Source organism: Podarcis tiliguerta (assembly GCF_965153285.1).
Source record: "Podarcis tiliguerta genome assembly, chromosome: 2".
Lineage (NCBI taxonomy): Eukaryota > Metazoa > Chordata > Lepidosauria > Squamata > Lacertidae > Podarcis > Podarcis tiliguerta.
Genome location: NC_139535.1, coordinates 16,348,501 through 16,363,856, shown reverse-complemented (window position 1 = coordinate 16,363,856; position 15,356 = coordinate 16,348,501). Strand labels below are relative to the sequence as shown.

The following is a 15,356-nucleotide window of genomic DNA, read 5'->3' as shown; positions in this document are numbered from 1 at the left end:
CCGCATTTTACCAGCTTCTTTACAAGAATATCATGGGGCACCTTGTCAAATGCCTTGCTGAAATCAAGGTAGGCTACATCCACTGCGTTCCCTTCATCTACCAGGCTTGTAATTCTGTCAAAAAACGAGATCAGGTTAGTCTGACATGACTTATTTTTCAGAAATCCATGCTGACTATTGGTGATCACATCATTCCTTTCTAGGTGCTCACAGATTGTTTGCTTGATGATCTGCTCCAGAATCTTCCCTGGTATTGATGTCAGACTGACTGGGCGGTAATTATTTGGGTCCTCTCTTTTCCCCTTTTTGAAAATAGGGACAACATTTGCCCTCCTCCAGTCTGCTGGGACTTCGCCTGTTCTCCAGGAATTCTCAAAGATGATTGCCAGTGGTTCTGAGATCACATCTGCCAGTCCTTTTAATACTCTTGGATGCAGTTCATCTGGCCCTGGAGACTTGAATACATCTAAACTAGCCAAGTATTCTTGTACTATCTCCTTAGTTATTCTGGGCTGTGTTTTCTCTACTGAATCATTTGCTCCAAATTCTTCAGGTCGGGCATTGTTTTCTTTATCGTAGAAGACTGAGGCAAAGAAGGCATTGAGGAGTTCAGCCCTTTCTGTGTCCCCTGTTTGCATTTCACCATCTTCTCCTCTGAGTGACCCCACTGTTTCTTTGTTCTTCCTTTTGCTACGAACATACCCATAAAAGCCTTTTTTGTTGCTTTTAACCTCTCTAGCAAGCCTGAGTTCATTCTGTGCTTTAGCTTTTCTGACTTTGTGTCTACACGTGCTGGCTATTTGTTTGAATTCCTCTTTGGTGGTTTCCCCCCTTTTCCATTTTTTGTACACATCCTTTTTTAATCTTAACTCAGTTAAAAGTTCTTTAGATAGCCACCCTGGCTTCTTTAGGCACCTTCCATGTTTCCGTCTCATTGGTATTGCCTGAAGTTGTGCTTTTACTATCTCCCTCTTAACAAACTCCCAGCCATCATGAACTCCCTTTCCTTTTAGTATTACTGTCCATGGGATCTCACCCAGCACTTCCCTAAGTTTTATGAAGTCGGCTTTCTTAAAGTCAAGAAATTGAGTCCTAGTATGCTTGGCTGCTCCTTTCCGTTGTATAGTAAACTTCAGAAGAGCATGATCACTTGCGCCTAATGATCCTTCCACTTCTACCCCACTAACCAGGTCATCGACATTGGTTAGGACCAGATCTAAAATGGCTGTTCCTCTTGTTGCTTCTCCCACTTTCTGGACAATGAAGTTGTCTGCAAGGCCAGTGAGGAATCTGTTTGACCTTATGCTCTTGGCTGAGTTTGACATCCAACAAATATCCGGGTAATTGAAGTCCCCCATTACTACTATCTCCCTTCCTTTTGCATGCTTGGCCATCTGTTCCAGGAAGGCATCATCTATGTCCTCCGTTTGGCTTGGGGATCTATAGTAAACTCCCACAATGAGGTCTCTGTTATTCTTCTCTCCCTTAATTTTGACCCAAATGCTCTCACTTTGGCTTTGAGGTTCTAAATCTTGGATCTCTTCACATCTTATACGAGATGTGTCGTATAAGCCATTTCCACCGTAGATATCTACTATAACATGATGGTGCTTTCTTAAGTGTGAATGGAGTGATCATGGGTTGCTCTTGCCATTATCTCATATGCATTCCTAAAAATTTCGAATATGGAGACAGTTGAAAATGGAGAGGGAGTGAAAATAAGAGAAGGTGCACATGGGGATTGACGTGTGTTCAGTTCCTTTCTTGTCTTTCCTAAAAGTCTAACAGGATTCTGTCTCTGCCCCAAACAGGTTAGGAAGATGATGGTCAGAATTCTACGGAGTGGTCTGTGAAATCAGTGGGAAGGGCAGAGAAGCCATTTAAATTCAGGGAATGTGGAATGTGCAATGTGCTTTAGTCACTGTGGGAAAATGAGGATACACCAACGAATTAACACGGGGGAGAAACCGTTTGAATGCATGGATTGCGGAAAGAGCTTCAGTCATAGTGGAGACCTTAGAAAACATAAACGAACTCACACAGGGGAGAAACCATTTAAATGCATTGAATGTGGAAAGAGCTTCAGTCAAAGTGGAAACCTTAGAACACATCAACGAACTCATACAGGGCAGAAACCATTTAAATGCATTGAATGTGGAAAGGGCTTCAGTGAAAATGGAGCCCTTAGAAAACATAAACGAACTCACACGGGGGAGAAACCATTTAAATGCATTGAATGTGGAAAGAATTTCAGTCAAAGTGAAACACTTAGAATACATCAACGAACTCACACGGGGGAGAAACCATTTAAATGCATAGAATGTGGAAAGAGCTTCAATCATAGTGGAACACTTAGAATACATCAACGAACTCATACAGGGGAGAAACCATTTGAATGTATTGAATGTGGAAAGGGCTTCAGTAAAAATGGAGCCCTTAGAATACATCAACGAAGTCACACAGGGGAGAAACCATTTAATTGCATTGAATGTGGAAAGAGCTTCAGTCATAGTGGAAACCTTAGAAAACATAAACAAACTCACACAGGGGAGAAACCATTTAAATGCATTGAATGTGGAAAGAGCTTCAGTCAAAGTGGAAACCTTAGAATACATCAACAAACTCACATAGGGGGGAAACCATTTAAATGCATTGAATGTGGAAAGAGCTTCAGTCGTAGTGGTCACCTTAGAAGACATCAACGAACTCACACTGGGGAGAAACCATTTAAATGTATTGAATGTGGAAAGAGCTTCAGTCATAGTGGAGTCCTTAGAATACATCAACGAACTCACACGGGGGAGAAACCATTTAAATGCATTGAATGTGGAAAGAGCTTTGCTCATAATGGAGACCTTAGAAAACACCAACAAACTCACACAGGAGTGAAACGGTTTAAATGTATTGAATGTGGAAAGAGCTTCAGTTGTAGTGGAGACCTTAGAAAACATCAACAAACTCACACGGGAGAGAAACGGTTTAAATGTATTGAATGTGGAAAGAGCTTCAGTCGTAGTGGAGTCCTTAGAATACATCAACGAACTCACACTGGGGAGAAACCATTTAAATGTATTGAATGTGGAAAGAGCTTCAGTCATAGTGGAGTCCTTAGAATACATCAACGAACTCACACGGGGGAGAAACCATTTAAATGCATTGAATGTGGAAAGAGCTTTGCTCATAATGGAGACCTTAGAAAACACCAACAAACTCACACAGGAGTGAAACGGTTTAAATGTATTGAATGTGGAAAGAGCTTCAGTTGTAGTGGAGACCTTAGAAAACATCAACAAACTCACACGGGAGAGAAACGGTTTAAATGTATTGAATGTGGAAAGAGCTTCAGTCGTAGTGGAGTCCTTAGAATACATCAACGAACTCACACTGGGGAGAAACCATTTAAATGTATTGAATGTGGAAAGAGCTTCAGTCATAGTGGAGTCCTTAGAATACATCAACGAACTCACACGGGGGAGAAACCATTTAAATGCATTGAATGTGGAAAGAGCTTTGCTCATAATGGAGACCTTAGAAAACACCAACAAACTCACACAGGAGTGAAACGGTTTAAATGTTTTGAATGTGGAAAGAGCTTCAGTTGTAGTGGAGACCTTAGAATACATCAACGAACTCACACGGGGGAGAAACGGTTTAAATGTATTGAATGTGGAAAGAGCTTCAGTCGTAGTGGAGTCCTTAGAATACATCAACGAACTCACACGGGGGAGAAACCATTTAAATGCATTGAATGTGGAAAGAACTTCAGTGACAATGGAACACTTAGGAAACATCAACGAACTCACACGGGAGAGAAACCATTTAAATGCATTGAATGTGGAAAGAGCTTCAGTCAAAGTGGAAACCTTAGAACACATCAACGAACTCATACAGGGCAGAAACCATTTAAATGCATTGAATGTGGAAAGGGCTTCAGTGAAAACGGAGCCCTTAGAAAACATAAACGAACTCACACGGGGGAGAAACCATTTAAATGCATTGAATGTGGAAAGGGCTTCAGTGAAAATGGAGCCCTTAGAAAACATAAACGAACTCACACGGGGGAGAAACCATTTAAATGCATTGAATGTGGAAAGGGCTTCAGTCAAAGTGAAACACTTAGAATACATCAACGAACTCACACGGGGGAGAAACCATTTAAATGCATAGAATGTGGAAAGAGCTTCAATCATAGTGGAACACTTAGAATACATCAACGAACTCATACAGGGGAGAAACCATTTGAATGTATTGAATGTGGAAAGGGCTTCAGTAAAAATGGAGCCCTTAGAATACATCAACGAAGTCACACAGGGGAGAAACCATTTAATTGCATTGAATGTGGAAAGAGCTTCAGTCATAGTGGAAACCTTAGAAAACATAAACAAACTCACACAGGGGAGAAACCATTTAAATGCATTGAATGTGGAAAGAGCTTCAGTCAAAGTGGAAACCTTAGAATACATCAACAAACTCACATAGGGGGGAAACCATTTAAATGCATTGAATGTGGAAAGAGTTTCAGTCATAGTGGAACACTTAGAATACATCAACGAACTCATACAGGGCAGAAACCATTTGAATGTATTGAATGTGGAAAGGGCTTCAGTGAAAATGGAACCCTTAGAAAACATAAACGAACTCACACGGGGGAGAAACCATTTAAATGCATTGAATGTGGAAAGAACTTCAGTCAAAGTGGAACACTTAGAATACATCAACGAACTCACACGGGAGAGAAACCATTTAAATGCATTGAATGTGGAAAGAGCTTCACTCATAGTGGAAACCTTAGAATACATCAACGAACTCACACGGGAGAGAAACCATTTAAATGCATTGAATGTGGAAAGAGCTTCAGTCATAGTGGAGACCTTAGAATACATCAACGAACTCATACAGGGCAGAAACCATTTGAATGTATTGAATGTGGAAAGGGCTTCAGTGAAAATGGAACCCTTAGAAAACATAAACGAACTCACACGGGGGAGAAACCATTTAAATGCATTGAATGTGGAAAGAGCTTTGCTCATAACGGAGACCTTAGAATACATCAACGAACTCACACGGGGGAGAAACCATTTAAATGCATAGAATGTGGAAAGAGCTTCAATCGTAGTGGAACACTTAGAATACATCAACGAACTCATACAGGGCAGAAACCATTTGAATGTATTGAATGTGGAAAGGGCTTCAGTAAAAATGGAGCCCTTAGAATACATCAACGAAGTCACACAGGGGAGAAACCATTTAATTGCATTGAATGTGGAAAGAGCTTCAGTCATAGTGGAGACCTTAGAAAACATAAACGAACTCACACGGGAGAAACCATTTAAATGCATTGAAAGTGGAAAGAGCTTCAGTCATGGTGGAACACTTAGAATACATCAACAAATTCACATGGGGGAGAAACTATTTAAATGTATTGAATGTGGAACTCACACGAACTCACACGGGAGAGAAAGCATTTAAATGCATAAAATGTGGAAAGAGCTTCAGTCAGAATGGAGCACTTAGAATACATCAACGAACTCATACAGGGCAGAAACCATTTGAATGTATTGAATGTGGAAAGGGCTTCATTGAAAATGGAGCCCTTAGAATACACCAGCGAACTCACAGGGGGGAAATTGTTTAAATGTAGGGAGTGTGGAAAGAACTTCAGTCAAAGCAGACCCCTTAGGAAACGTCAGCTAACTCACACGGGGGAAACCACAGATGTAGGGAATGTGGAAAGAGCTTAAGACGGAGTGGAGACCTTAATATTCCTAAGCAAATTCACACAGGTTAAAAACCATATAAATGTATGCAATGTTGCACTCAAGGTTCACTATTTAATTTACGTCAAGAAACTCATAGAGGCAGAAATCAATTTTAAATACATGGAGCCCGTGTGATGTTTTGGTGTTTGTATTTAAATTTGTATACACATATATATGTATTAAAGTAATGAAGGTCACATATACCTGATGTACAAAAGAAGTTGCAAGTTGTTGCTAGATTATCCAGGGGGGAGAGTGTGAATCTGGAATGCTCAAGGTGTGTGATGAATCTGTTGAGGTTTGACTCCACCCATCACTGCCAAAATGATGCGCTGCCCTTGTCTTGTGGATCAGCATTTTTCAGGCTTCAGGGAATTGCCTTCCTTCCCCCTTGGCCGTAGATAAGCAGAACAAAGGAAAAGGAGTCTTCTTACCAGTTAGAAACTTTAATGATCCCAGCAAGGGCATAAAGAACCCGTCTTCTAGGAATGGCGGTGCTCCCAATGAAGAGGTCCACCCCCTCACATCCCTAGTCACGCCTGCCACTTCTGCGTCTCGTAATTTGAGCTCGTTCCCTCTGTGCTTTCTGTCCTGCCACTTTCGCTGCTCTGCTTGACCTTGGGGAGAGCGGATGGATGCTTTCCAGAGGCACTGAATCTGTTAACTCTCTCCCCCCCCCCCGAGTTTCTTCTGCAAGCTGTTCCCCATCCAGTGTTTCCCAGCTTCTGCCTTCTGAACTATGTTCCTCTGCAAATCACTTTTCCAAATCTATACAGTCCTCCTGCTCCTGGGAAGAATCAGGGGAGGGGGATTTTCCCACAAATGCCTCGGTGCAGCTCTCCTCAGCTGGGTCCCTGGTTAGGTTTTGGTTTAGGGAAGAAAGTGTGGGACTAGGCCGGGGTAGGGGAGGGGGGAGAGAAGGGTAGAGAAGTAGAGGGGATGCTTTTTCCGTGCAAGGCTAGTTCGTGTTTCTCCCGAGTACGCGCCTGTAATCAGTGAGCGTGCATTTAGCAGGAGAGCGTCCCTTTGTCTCGGCACGTAAGATGCTTCAGGAGGCCCTAGAGCGAAGCATGTGTATCGCACATGCACTGTGAGAGCAAATAGCAAATAACTGTTGGGGTGCTTAAAAGGAGGCTGTAGTTTCGTGAGAGGGGGTGGGGGGAGGAGAGTTTTAGTGAAGCTGAACAGGAAGAGCCAAGCGCGCCTACGGGATACATGTGCTTGCTACTCTGAGTTTGAAGATGGGCAGTGGGAGTGGCACATGCTTCTGCTGAAAGTAGATCTAGGGAAGATTAAGTTAATTGCAACCTTAAACACACTTGGGTCCCATTAAAGAGGCTGCTCATGAGGCCGGAGGAACATCGCCCGGCTGTGAGGTGTAAAGTCCACCACTCCCTGCAAGGTCTTTTCCACCTGGCCAAAGGGGTGGGAACCAGACTCACCCAGCCCTACTATGTTAAATATGAATTCTGCGGTCGACCTTTGTACTGTTTTATTTTGAAAACTTTAAGATAATATTTTGGTTTTCTGTTATGTTGCTTTGACTGTATATTTTATATTTCACATTTTTCAGGTTGTTTTATTTATGTTTTATTGATTTAATATGCTGTGAACCGCTTTGAGGTTTTTCTTGAAAATATAAAGTGGAATAGAAATTAAATAAAAAAAGTTTCGAGCAGGGATATCCAACATGGGGTTGCTCAGATGTTGGGCAACAACGCCCATAAGCCTCAGCCTGTATGGCCAAGGTTGATGGGGGTTGTAGTTCAAAAGCTCAAGGGTGGAAAATCTCACATTTCTTACAACTTTTCATTATGAATCATTATAGGTAAAACTTTTGTTGATACGGGGCTCATTTTTGGGCTTCCAGGAGCAGGTAGTCGCTTCTGCTTTATAAACAAACCCAAATATGTTGACACTTTACTTTAAAACCAAATTTTAGAACAGAGACAAACTTAACCTTTTTTTTTAATAAAAAAAATCTTTTTACCTTACAAACCATAGTTTTCTCAATTCAATATCTGCTCTTCATATGTATAAAAATACTTTGTTAACAATGAGATACCGAAATAATAATAAGAAATCTGCAATAAAACATTATCATCATTTAAAAAGAAATGCCAGTGGGATGTTCAAGGCATTGAGTTACAAATTAAGGCAAAGATCATCCATTGCTAGGTAGACCCAGGAGACTTAATCCTAGAATCAACCCTTGCCCCCCACAGCCCGCTTTTGCCTGTAAGTAGACTTGATTCAAAGATCACATAAATCATCATGATTTTTTCCTCATTGATTCTGATGGGCGGTGGCGCCATGGAGGTATATATGGGTCTGAGTGGCAGGTGATGCACAGCCAGACCGCCATCTTGGCAAGAATCTTTCTCAAGGCCTTGTCTTCCAGAGGACGGGCAATGAATTCTGCCTGTCCAGGCTGCTATGTGGCAGAAATGCATTTTCCCACCTTCCCTTGAAACAGCCTTGCCCTACAACGCTGTGTCACAAGCTGCCCTTGGGACCCCACATCTCAGAAGGCAGGCAGTGGGGACGGGTGCTGTGTTTCCCTGGGAGGAACACAATGGCACTGGAGGCTGCTGAGCAAAATGGCCCCCGTGGGCTCCATTGTGCTCCCACTTTCCTCCTGATTGCTTGCCTTCTCCCTTGAGGGCCACATCCGCGCCACATTTAAATCACTCTAGTACCCCTTCAGTCAGTCATGGCTTCCCCCAAAGCATTCTGGGAGCTGTAGTTTGCTGAGAGGAGACTCCTTGTTCCCCTCCCAGAGAGATAATATGTAGAGTGGCTTCACTATCTATTCCTTCTCACAGAGAACTTGGTGAATTGTAACTCTTTGAGGGTAATAAGGGTTTTAAGGGTTGCCATGGTTTAAGACTTGATTGCCTCTTCTCTTTTCTTCCCCGCCCCCTGGGCAATATAGCTTCTATAGTTTCTGTAGCCTACATATGGTAGAGATATTTAAAATGAGAGTCCTCATAAGGATTCTTTTTTGCTCTTCAAAATATGGCAACCATACCTAACAGCTCCAAGCAACCTTAACAAACTACAGCTCCCAGAATTCTTTGGGGGAAGCCATGACTGTTTAAAGTGGTTTACAGTGGTACCTCTGGATGCGAATGGGATCCGTTCCGGAGCCCCATTTGCATCCTGAATCAAACGGAACCTGAGCCTGCAGGTCACGATTCGCTGCTTCCGCGCATTCACGTGACGTCATTTTGAGCGTCTGTGCATGCGCAAGAGGTGAAACCCGGAAGTAACACGCTACATTACTTCCAGGTTGCCGCGGAGCGTAACCTGAAAACGCTCAACCTGAAGCACATTTAACTCCTGGTATGACTAGTGTCCTTGAAGGACAGAGATGCCTCAGCTTTGTAAATCTTGGTTGCCACTCTCATCTCCGGTGCTAAGTGAGGTCTATAGGTGTGAGGCTGCATGTCTACTGCCCCAGCTGATTCCTGTATAAAATATTCACCACGTTTGGGTTGAAACGGCACTCTTTACACTTACCTGGTTTGCACATGATGTTAATGTGCCAAGGGTGTGGAAAACATCAGGGAAAAACATTTCACACAGAAGTAAGAAGCCGGCTCCCTGCATGAGTTTGTCAAGAACTGGAATAACCGGCTCTTGGCGGCCATCAATGTGATCGCACCTAAGCGCCCTCTGCCACCCCGCCGAAACTGGGCCCCTTGGTTTGCCAAGGGGCTCCGGAAAATGAAGCGGGACCTCAGACGGCATACTCGCGACGGAGCCTCAAGACTTGGCCCCGGACACACTGACCAGATGCTTGGAAGCTGTGGCTGAATGGCTGCATGGGAGCCGGTTGAAGTTAAATCCTTCGAAGACAGAAGTCTTCTGGCAGGGTCGGGACTACATGTGGTTGGGGGGCCAACTCCCATCTCTTGCGGGGGCTCAAGTAGTGCCAGCGCCTTCTGTCAAGAGCTTGGGTGTAACCTTTGACGCCTCCCTTTCCATAGAAGCGCAGGTTGCAGCCACAGCAAAGGTGGCATTTTTCCATCTCTGCCGTATTAAGCAGTTGTTCCCTTACGTTTCTCGCCCTGATCTGGCCACAGTGATCCATACAACGGTCACCTCCAGGCTTGATTATTGTAACTCGCTCTATGTGGGGCTGCCCTTGAAGCTGACCCAGAAACTCCAGCGGGTGCAGAATGCCGCGGCGAGGCTCCAGTTCTTTACCAACTGCACTGGCTCCCGGTTGAGTACAGGATCAGGTTTAAGGTGCTGGTTTTGACCTTTAAAGCCCTATGCGGCTTAGGACCCACTTACCTATGGGACTGCCTCTCCTGGTATGCCCAGGTATATCCCACCCCCGGAGATATCCTGCCTCCCAGGCGGGGGCTCCCATTCCCGCCCACGCTGCCCAGGGTCGCCGCCATCGCCAGGATTTCGAGTGAGTGCAAAGCCAGCGGAGGGGAAGGAGGGAAGGGGCTTGGCAAGGGGTGGGGGTCCAGGATGAGAAGCCCCGGGACGGGGAGGAGAAGAAGAGAAGGGAGGAAAGGGAGCTGTTTCTCTTAATGGGGCCTTGAAGGGGGGGGGAGGAGGGGTTTCCGCTGTGGAAAGAGAGAAGCTTCCTCCTGCCCGGATCTGGTGCAAAGGGAGTTGCAGGGAAGGAGGCGGGAAAGGCGAGACGGTTGGGCATTGCAGACCAGCCTCGCCATAGTAATAATTATATAAACAAATAAATGACATTTATAACCCCCCCCCCCCCATTTTCTGGGTTTCCCCAGCCACTCTGGGCGGCTTACAACAAAATAAGAAACACCAAAAACATCCAAGTCTTCCGTTTTGTAGAGGAGATGGGGATATGGATTGCTGGATGGCAGAGGGAGAAGGAGGAAAAGATGGCGAGGAAAACAAAGTCAGGGGGGTCCTGGCAGGAAGAAGGAAGGGCTGAGGTCTTCTCCAAAGCAGCTCTTTGTTTCTTGAACTCCTTTCATAAAGTAGTGGGGGCAGGGCCGGATTGAGGTTTGATGAGGCCCTAAACTACTGGAGGTAATGGGGCCCTTTATATGCCCAGCTACCCTTGGTCAACAGCAAATTGTTGCTGTTTTTTTGTGTTGAATATAGGCTGCATGGTAATTTATCTACCTAATAGGTATCTAAAACCATTTGCACATAACAGAGTATGTATCTTCTCAAAGTAATTGTTGAACTGAAATACAATTACGAAGTATATTAATAGTGAATTGTTTATGATGATTATGCTGTCTATAAAACTGTAAAAAAAATTTAAAAAAATATTAAAAACAAAATTCACATAAATCATCATGATATTCCCCCCCCCATTAATTCTGATGGGCGGGGGTGAGTTAAAATATACCCATAGAAGTATATTTGGGTTTGAGAGGCAGGTGATCCACTGCCTGACGGCCATCTTGACAAGAATCTTTCTCAAGGCCTTGTCTTCTACAACCCAGGCAGGGCTTTGAATCGAGAATCCTTTGGAACACAATTGACAAGATGGAAGCAAGAGGACAGGCAATAAATTCTGATGGCTTGCTTGGAGCAAAAATGTATTTGGCAGACACTGTGCTGAAGAGATATATTTGCAAAAAGGGAAAAAACCTCACAGCCCACTCCACAAATTATCTAGGTTGCTACCTCTTTAAGATAGTTCTTGCTTGTAAATCAAGGCTAAAAAAACTATTCTTTAAAAATCACTTGGGCAGATGTTCAATAGCAAAAAATGAATGGAAAAAAACCCAGTTCTAATACTTTGTTATTATAATTAATTTCAACTGAGGCATCCGCTATGTTCTTTAACAGCTGCAGAATGCCTGCTGTCTGCAGTTGTGAATCTTAAAAAAGCCTCTCATAAACAACAACAACCTGACCACCTCACCTAAATTCCAATCGGTTATCAGTGACTCATTGTTCTTCTTAGAACTAGTGGGGGGGGGGACTCTTTTTGGGCCCAATATATCCCTTTAAGCCTATACAGCAGGTATAGGGCATCCACAGCCCTCCAGATGTAGATGGCAGCTGAAGTCCACCAACTTCTGGAGGGCCATAGGCTTTCCTCCACCCCTGCTCTAGAGACTTCCCTCCAAGGAACTTGGGGTTGAATTCTGCCATCTTTGGAGTTCCACTGTAGCACCCTGCTTGTGGTTAACGCTTAGCTGGAATGAAATATTCAACGCAGCAATAGAGAAATTAAAATAATAATTTATTTGTCAGACAAATAAATGATTGGCACAGTGGTATATTTACCAAAAGCTCTGCACACCCCAGCCCTGGTGACCAGCACTTATATTCCCTCAGCCCAGCCTCCTTACTCCTCCTTTTGGCTGCCTCTGTCCAATCAGCCTGGTTGAAATTCCTATTGGCTGTTTGCTAGAACCAATCATAAAAGATACACCCATTTCCTATTACCTTTTATGGGAGACAAAGAGCTATATTTCCTTCTATCAATCTCTTACATTTGCCTTGACAAGGCGTCTTAAATATCAGATCACCCTTTGCTCTTTGCTCTTCTGCCCTTTGCTCTTCTGCCCTTCTAGCAACAAGGGAAAATGGCTAAAACAGATGGCTCATGGTTTCAAATTTTGTCATATAAACAGAGGTCTTGGGTTCACCTTCTCACACACCATCAATGAAATAAGAATCTAACATAAGAATCTAACATCTCTTACTTTCTACATTCTTTTACATTAAAGTCACATTAAAGTCAGTACATATATATATAGATTGATTTTTAGAAGGGAAGAACTTATTAAAAATCAAGTTTCTAAAATGACCAAAAGAACAAGAACTGTTTCCAAAGTGACCAAAAAAAACAACCTCAGAGCAGTTTCTCTTCCTCACCAGGCAGCAGCTTTTGTTGCTTTTAGCTCTTTGCCTTTTAACCTTCTCAGGATATCTTAAACCATGTTTTGATGGGAGGCAATATTTACCAACTCTAATTAATGTTTTTGCAGCTTGGATTGTATTCTGTAATTCGTATGACCTTTTGTTCCCAGCTTTTGCTCCTTTTTACAACTTTGAGGTACTGCAACAAATCAATGAGGGGCCCTTGTTCAGGAGAATAAACAAAAGGCTCTCAGCCAGGTGGTTTCTGCCTGGCCTGGAGCAAGCATTTGGAGCAAGCATTTGGAGCAAGCATCTACAAATATATTTTTAAGCTTATTTTAAAATACAGATCTTTGATCAGATGCCTCACCACCTCTTTCCTCAAGGATTCCAACCTACTGGGCCATGTGGGATCACCATATAGAACTCCTTATATGTGTTTTAAGAGTTGTAGCAAAGTAGGCCTGCTGGAAGCCAGAACTCTTAGGTCCCATTTATAGACCTCTCAAGTCCCGAGTGCATAAAAGCAAAAGGATGTACAAGGCACATTGCATCGTTCAGTGCTTAGCATGGGAGAGTGCAGGGTACCAGGCTCTCAGGCCCCAATATACTAGGACACCAGCACCCGCATATAAAATTGGGGCCACACCGGTTCAGTTCTTAAGGACGGAGGGGCCATTCTGAGCCAGCAGATCCCCATAGGCTGCCTCCTCACGGGAGAAGATCTGGAACTTCTTGTCCAGCTGACCTTGCATGTAGAGGTAGTCCTGCTGGTCAAGGTTGTGGGCACAGGTGATGTAGGCCATGAAAAGCAACGCGAGGAGCAGGTATTCAAGGAAACGGCCCACAGGATGAGGGGGGCCAGTAGGGACTAATGGGAGTTGGAGTTAAACTGACCACGGATCTGGAAACCAAGCCCTATGAGGAATGGTTGCGGGAACTATAGATATAGTATTAAAAAAAGCAAGACGTTCAGAGAGATGTTATCACAGCTGTAGGGCATGTGCACATTTCCCTTCCCTTTGATGGGATCTCAGCACTCGAGATGCTGCTTAGATTTGTTTACCACCCATCACCCCCCTCCCATTTGCTAGTGGATTCATTGCTACAGAATTCTTGTGTATATGGTTGCATACAGGTACTACTGGCAGTGTTGATTGTCTCCCCCCCCCAATCACCCCCCATGCAATTATGGTGCTTTTCTTAAAAAAGAAAAAGGGATTTTTTTTGCCGGGCTACTCAAGGTTACACAGTACCGGAACCTCTTTTCTCCAAACTGTTCAAAGTATGACACTTGCTGTAACAATTTCATGGTGATTACCGGCACCATATTTGCTTTAAAAAGAAAGCACTGAAAACAGGGGTTGCTTTTTAAATTTATCGCTTTATCTGTCAGGACTGAAAGCAAAGCAAAGAACTTCCCCTCTCTCCTTACAAATTAAAACTGCCTTCCACTTTTTTTCAGTATTTCCTGTGAAGAGTATTGCTTTCACATCCGTAGCGTACATTTGGCAGGCATCTAAAGTACATGGTCCCCCCCCCAAAAAAAAATTCATGGGAGTGGTCGAATGGGAGGTATTCTTTGACAGGGCGTCTGTCTTGCTGTTGCTGCTGCTGCTGCTGCATGTCACTGTTCACTGTTTCTGTGTGTCTGTGAGGAGAATACAGGACACAGGTGTTATGAAGGTGCAATAAGCCAGACAGAGAGTGGTCCCTCCCTATAATGTAAATAGAGAGACTTCTTTTCAGGAGATTTCTGTATAAAGAACACTTTGCTGAGGTGGAAGTGGGGACTAAGTGAGGTTGGAGTGGAAGCATGTTTGCATGAACATGAGAATGTAAAATATGGTCTCCATTTAAATATTTATTAAAATGATTTATTCATTTACCCAGAAGAGTTATTAGGCTTTTTTTGCTGTAAGCTGCTTCCTGCATTGTAAGAGTGGGTCATGAGACCCTTGATCCCTCCTTGAAATACAATCTGAACCAAATGGGTGAGGCAGTAAAGAGTTTATTGATTACAATACTTTCCTGCAAGACGGCGGGGTCCAAAGTAGCTGATGTTCTCTATACTGGAAGCCCAGCTTCCCTCCCTCGTCTCCCCATTGGCTGGTCCTGCAAGGTTTTCCTTCCCCCAATTAGCAAAGGAAAAGAAAGAGGCTGTGGGGGGGAGAAACTTCTCCTTCCTCGCCAGAGTCACCTGACTTCCGGCTTCACCAGCGGAGATAAAATCAAGGCTTGCAAACGAGGGAGGGAAGGGGGCGGGAAGCGGGGCCGCTTCCTCCTAATTAAGCCTCCCAATTAAGCGGGGTCACTCCCAGGCGGGGGCTCCCATTCCCGCCCCCGCTGCCCAGGGTCGCTGCATCTGCCGCCGCCCTCAGGATTTCGGGTGAGTGCAAAGCCAGCGGCGGGGAAGGAGGGAAGGGGCTTGGCAAGGGGTGGGGGTCCAGGATGAGAAGCCCCGGGACGGGGAGAAGAAGAGAAGGGAGGAAAGGGAGCTGTTTCTCTTAATGGGGCCTTGAAGGGGGGGGGTCCGTTGTGGAATGAGAGAACCTTCTTCCTGCCCAGATCTGGTGCAAATGGAGTTGCAGGGAAGGAGGCGGGAAAGGGGAGAGGCTTGGGGATGGTTCGGCAGGTTAATAATAATAATAATAATAATAATAATACCTGCCTATCTGGCTGGGCTTCCCTAGCCACTCTGTGCGGCTTACAACATAGATAAACCATAATAAAACATCAAACGTTAAAAATTTCCCAATACAGGGCTGCCTC

The 15,356-nt window shown here is 44.1% G+C and overlaps 2 protein-coding genes across 2 annotated transcripts in view; both read left to right on the top strand.

Moving 5' to 3' along the window:
* The window catches only part of LOC310672852 (uncharacterized protein), a gene marked incomplete at its 3' end in the record, with an annotated part of 81,222 nt that overhangs the window by 41,573 nt on the left and 24,293 nt on the right, over positions 1–15,356 (top strand). The window contains exon 2 of the mRNA XM_083430508.1: positions 14,906–14,973. The remainder of the gene's footprint in view (positions 1–14,905; positions 14,974–15,356) is intronic.
* The window catches only part of LOC310672941 (uncharacterized protein), a gene marked incomplete at its 5' end in the record, with an annotated part of 173,689 nt that overhangs the window by 135,802 nt on the left and 22,531 nt on the right, over positions 1–15,356 (top strand). The gene's annotated exons all lie outside the window — the stretch shown is intronic.